This window comes from Stenella coeruleoalba (genome assembly GCF_951394435.1).
Source record: "Stenella coeruleoalba genome assembly, chromosome: 19".
Classification (NCBI taxonomy): Eukaryota; Metazoa; Chordata; class Mammalia; order Artiodactyla; family Delphinidae; genus Stenella; species Stenella coeruleoalba.
Window position 1 is genome coordinate 53,217,295 of NC_137165.1, and position 6,000 is coordinate 53,223,294.

Genomic DNA, 6,000 nt, shown 5'->3' on the forward strand with positions numbered 1-6,000 from the left:
GTACATCACACCTGGCGTACATCACACCTGGCGTACATCACACCTGGCATACATGTACTGCGTTTTTTATTAAGTTGGGATCATCTGGCACGTGTTTGTTTCACAGCAAGATCTCTTTGCTTACATGGAGCCTCCTGGAGCTCTTACCCAAGTAATGGTTTATGTCGGGGTCACACAGTGACAACAATGACAGCTGACTCCATGGTGGCACGCGTGCTAGACATGTTCCCAGGGATTCTGGCTGGTCCCCTGTTTGAAACGACCCAGGGAAGGAGCCCACCATCTCCTCCCAGGCAACCGCAAGGCCTTCTCTACAGCCTGCACCTTCCACTCCTGCCCCCTGCGTCCTGTTCTCCACTCAGCACCCAGCGGATGCTTTTACATGTGAATAAGTTTGTGTCAGCCCTCTCCCCGCCCCATCAAAACCCTCCACAGTTTCCCACAGTCACACTCAAACAGAATGCAGAGTCCTGGCCTGGCCCACTGGGTGGCACGATTTAGCCCAGGGCCCATCTCTCCAGCCTCAGTTTCCTCTCTGTGCTCCAGCCGCACTTGCCTCCCTGCTGTTCCTGAGAGGCACGTGCACATTCCTGCCCCAGGGCCTTTGCATCTGCTGTTCCCTGTGCCAGAATGCTTTTCCCCTGCATCATCCCATGGCTCTGTCCCTCCCTTCACTCGGGTCTCTGCTCAAACATCACCTCCTTAGAGGAGCCTTCCCTGACCACCCCTCCAACACAACAGCCCTGTCTCATCCCTCTCTCTTTGCTCTGGTCTAGGTTTCCTATGGCTCTGATCATGACCTGATATTGCACTTTTGGACTGTCTGCTTCCCTCATTAGCACAGCCTGCCATGAAGGCGTGGACCTCGCCTGCCAGAGCTGGCCTAGGATGAGATGAGTGAGGCAAAAGGGGCAAAGCTTACAGGGGCATCCCAAACCCCCAAGAATCAAGAGAAATCATATTTTAATGCAATTGTTTGGTTTGTTTTTGGCCTTGCCCCCTCGGCTTGTGGGATCTTAGTTCCACGACTGGGGATTGAACCAGTGCCCTCAGCAGTGAAAGCACGAAGTTCACTGGACCGCCAGGGAAGTCCCCCCTTTTTTTCTTTTAATTTTTGGCTGCGTCAGGTCTTCATTGCTGCACCCAGGCTTCCTCTAGTTGTGGCGAGTGGGGGCTACTCTTTGTCGCGGTGCGCGGGCTTCTCATTGCGGTGGCTTCTCTTGTTGCAGAGCGCAGGCTCTAGGCGCGCGGGTTTCAGTAGTTGTGGCACGCGGGCTCAGTAGTTGTGGCTTGTGGGCTTAGTTGCTCCGCGGCATGTGGGATCTTCCCGGACCAGGGATGGAACCCGTGTCCCCTGCATTGGCAGGCGGATTCTTAACCACTGCGCCACCAGGGAAGTCCCAATATCTTTTAAAATAGAAATTAATGCCCACAAAATCCACGATGAAACAATATCAACATTTTTAATGAAGACAGGATCTGTCTTCCTTGCCCTTCTGTCCTATTTAGAATCGTCCAGCCACAGCTGATGCTCGGAAACAGTCCCTGGATGAGTTAGGAACAGCAGGGGAGAAAACAGTGCTGGGTGAAAGCAAAAGACAGAAGCAGGTGGGCAGAGGGAGGAGGGACAGAGAGGAGGGGTCTCCCCCGAGAGGGGCCAGGCTGGGAGTCCTGAGGAGCCCCCTGCCTGGGGAAGCAGTGGGGGGAAGAGGTCAGGTGGGTCCCTGAGAACAGGACAGGGATCAGAGACAGTGAGTTTGTTCCCCGAAAACTGGGTTCGCCTCTTGGTGGGTGTTGAGTCAGAAGATACAACCAAGTCAAACAGCAGGAGAAGGAAGGATTTATTACTTCCAGCAAGTAAGGAACACCGGGTATCTTTCCTAAAGCGCAAAATTGGGGAAGTTTTAAGCTAAGCGTTCATGCATATTCATGAAGGGGGTTGGGTGGCGTATGCATATTCATGAAGGGGCTCGAGCGGAGAAGAATTAAAGCATCCAATGGGGGCAAAGGACAACAGAGTCCAAGCTTTAGTTGATTGAAGTCACCGGGGTCAGAAACGGACACCAGCATCATTCTTTAGGTTCTGGTTCATCTGGTGGCTGAGCGCTCCAGGTGGGTTACATTCTGCAAAACAGCTCAAGAAAGTGCTGCAGGCTCATCTTTACCATTGGAACAGAACCGGGAGTCTTTACAACTGATTCATTTTCTTTGCTATTGTTACTTCTCTTGCCTGATAATGTTTTCCTGCTTTTCCTGTTCCCTTAAAATCATTACTTACTGAGACCCGTTGAAGCGCAAGCATCGTGGCCGGGCTTAGATCACAAAATGGCCTAGGCCAAAAATGGCTTCTCTTCTGTCAAGAAAGCCATGCCTGGTTCTCTTTCTCCAGGGACCCCCTACCCTATCTGCTTATACGTTGGGGTTCTTCCAGGAGAGCATGGAGCTCTGGTGAGGAAGGTCAGAGCTAGAGTCGGTGGTGGTTGGGAAACTTGAATTACTCATCATGTTGGTTTCCTGTAGCAGCTGGAACAAATTACCACAAACTGGGTGGCTTCAAACAGCAGAAATGTCTTCTCTTGCAGTTCTGGAGGCCAGAAGTCCGAAAACAAGGTGTGGGCAGGGCCGCACTCCCTCTGATGGCGCTGGAGGAGAATCTGAATGTTGGGTCCCCCCCCAAATCAGTATGTTGAAACCTAATCCCCACGGTGGGGGGACTTGGAGGTGGGGCCTTTGGGAGGTGATAAGTCATGAGAGTGGAGCCCTCATGATGGGACTAGTGTCTTTATCAAAGGAACTCCAGGAGCTGCCACCCGCTGCAGTGTGTCTCCGCCCAGCAGCCCAGCAACGATTTCTTAATCATGGCCGCAGCTCAGACCTGTCAATGGCCTCTGGGCCCTAGATGGGTCCTGGGACCCCACAAAAGAAGGACCCCACTTGGGACTTCCCTGGCAGTTCAGTGGTTAGGACTCCGCATTTCCACGGCGGGGGGCGTGGGTTCAATCGCTGGTGGGGGAACTAAGAGCCCGCAAGCCACGGGGCGGGGCCAAAGAGGAAAAAGAAGGACCCCACAAAAGAAGCAGCTGATGGGGGAGGTTAAGGAAGTCGAGTAGGGACCTGGGATCTGAGAGCGAGGGGAGCTGGAGGGAGAGCGGGAGTGTTTCTAGACTTCATGTGCACAGCTTCTTACTCCCGAACTGAGATCTGGGCCATGGTGGGGGGCCCAGGTGTTCACACACAGGAGAAGCAGTGGGTCCCAGCTCGGCTTCACTTCCACAGGAGGAGAGGCCCGAGGCCACCCATTTCTGGGACCTGGAAAGGCCTTCGGGAGCCTTGAGACAGGAAAGCTCCTGGGAACCGTCTGTTTCTCAGGGCCAGATGGTGGGTGGTACCATTTCAGACCAGGGTCAGGGGAGGCAGGCTATTCCCGTCTCCCCTGACTTACTGTGCAACCGCGAGCAGGTCTCACCCTCAGTTAAGCCTCAGTTACCACGGTCGAAAGTGAGGGGCCAGATGACCACTGGGACCCTGCTGGCTCTTGAGTTGTTCCTTCTTCTGCTGAACCGAGTCTGCTCTGGGAGTTACTTCAAGAGGCCCCAGGGGGGCGCAGTGGTTAAGAATCATCCTGCCAATGCAGGGGACACAAGTTCGAGCTCTGGTCCGGGAAGATCCCACATGCCGCAGAGCAACTAAGCCCGTGCACCACAACTACTGAGCCTGCACTCTAGAGTCCTCGCGTCACAACTACTGAAGCCCGCGCACCTAGAGCCGGTGCTCCGCAGAAAGAGAAGCCACCGCAATGAGAAGCCCGCGCACCACAAAGGAGAGTAGCTCCTGCTCACCACACCTAGAGAAAGCCCACGCGCAGCAACAAAGATCCAACGCGGCCAAAAATAAATAAATAAATAAAAATTTTTAAAAAGTTATAAAATATAAAACTTTTTCCTGGTGTTTTTTATTTGCTATTTAATGTCATTTATGAATGCCATTTACTTTAAAACAAAAGTTTAGGGACTTCCTGGGCGGTCCAGTGGTTAAGACTGCACCTCCACTGCAGGGGGTGCAGGATAGATCCCTGGTCAGGGAACTAAGATCCTGTATGCTGCATGGCTTGGCCAAAAATTAAATAAAATAAAATAAAATAAAAGTTTAAATTATTAGCATGAATTTTAACAGTTCATCTTCATATTGTGCACTGCCAGGTGTTTTTTAGTCTTTTTTTTTTTTTTGCGGTATGCGGGCCTCTCACTGTTGTGGCCTCTCCCGTTGCAGAGCATAGGCTCTGGACGCGCAGGCTCAGTAATTGTGGCTCACGGGCCCAGTTGCTCCGTGGCATGTGGGATCTTCCCAGACCAGGGCTCGAACCCGTGTCCCCTGCATTGGCAGGCGGACTCTCAACCACTGCGCCACCAGGGAAGCCCTTTAATACTTATTTTATTTATTTGGTTGCACCAGCTCCATACTTGTGGCATGCGCGTGGAATCTAGTTCCCTGACCAAGAATAGAACCCGGGCCCCCTGCATTGGGAGAGCGGAGTCCTATACACCGCGCCACCAGGGAGGTCCTCTACTGCCAGTTTTTAAATGCTACTGGAAGAGCACGAAACTCACCTGCAGAATCATCAAACTTACACAATTGGTAGCTCATAGTTTGATACATGCATATGACTGTGTGTCATTCTTACTAGAATGAATGGTGAAACACTGCACAGAACTAAATAAAGTGTTTTTTATTTCACGTTATTTTGTTTTTTGTTTTGTTTGGCCACGCGGCATGTGGGATCTTAGTTCCCCCATCAGGGATCGAACCTGTGTCCCCTGCATTGGAAGAGCAGAGTCTTCACCACTGGACTGCCAGGTAAGTCCCTATTTCGCGTCTTGATGCTACTAAGACTCCGTATGGAAGCCGGCGGCTCCCTCAACACACCTTGTACTCATCAAGATATTGGTTTAGTAGATGCCTCAATGGGGTCCCAAGACTTTCTCTGGATTTCTACTGTCGGAGTTCCTTAGGAGCACATGGCTTTTCATCAGCCTGATGTATTTCGATTGCCAACAATCATTTTTCTTTTTGAGCTTCAAATTGTTACAATTTGGCCAGTGGGACTCCCTTCCAGCTGGTTCCCGTGTCCTTCTGACATGACCCCATTAATCTTTGAAAGCTGCCTTGCTTTCTGCCCCAAACAAGATGTCCCAGGCTCCCCATGCACTTTCCCTGCCCCAGGCCTGGAGCAGCCATTTCTCCAGGGAGCCCTGGTTCCAACAGTGGCGCCTTCCTTCTAGACGCTGAGATCTGGATGCTAGGGGGCTCATCGTAGTTTTAATTGGTGTTTCCCTAATTACTGGTAAGGTTGGGCCTCTTCTCCTACCTTCATTGACCATTTTTACTGATTCTTCTATGAATTATCTGTTCCTAGGCTTTACGCACATTTCTCTTAGATTATTTTGCAATTTTAAGATTGACTTGTTGACCCATTTTTTTCGTTTCTAGCTATTGGTCCTTTATCAGTTCCATGCAGTGGAAATATTTTCTCCCATATGCTTGGCTTTTAACTTTGTCTAGGGCGCCTTTTATGGCACAGAAGTTTGCAGTTTTTATGTCACCAGATCTGTCCATCTTTTCATTTATGGCTACTGGGTGGAGCTTCTGGGCAGGGTGTCTTCCTAGGGAGGCCTCGTTGCCTCAAGTTTAATGGCGCAAGTCAAACAGCTAGTAAGTGGTGAGTTGGGTATACCTGAGTATTTCCACCAAAGCCAGAGTGCCCTTTCACAGGGCCCTCCCAGGGGGGAGGGGGAGGGAAGATGCAGTAGCGATCCAAGGCCTGCAGATTGAGCCCTGCAGGGACGTGGGATGTAACATGAGCAATGGAGTAACATTCAAAGTCCATTCCCAAAGGTCAGTTGGAATGACCAAACCCTGGCTGAGACAAGGATGACCCCGAGGGTGACCCTGATGAGGGGTGAGAAGAGCATGTGCGTGGAGCAGGCTGCTGGGAGGGAGGTG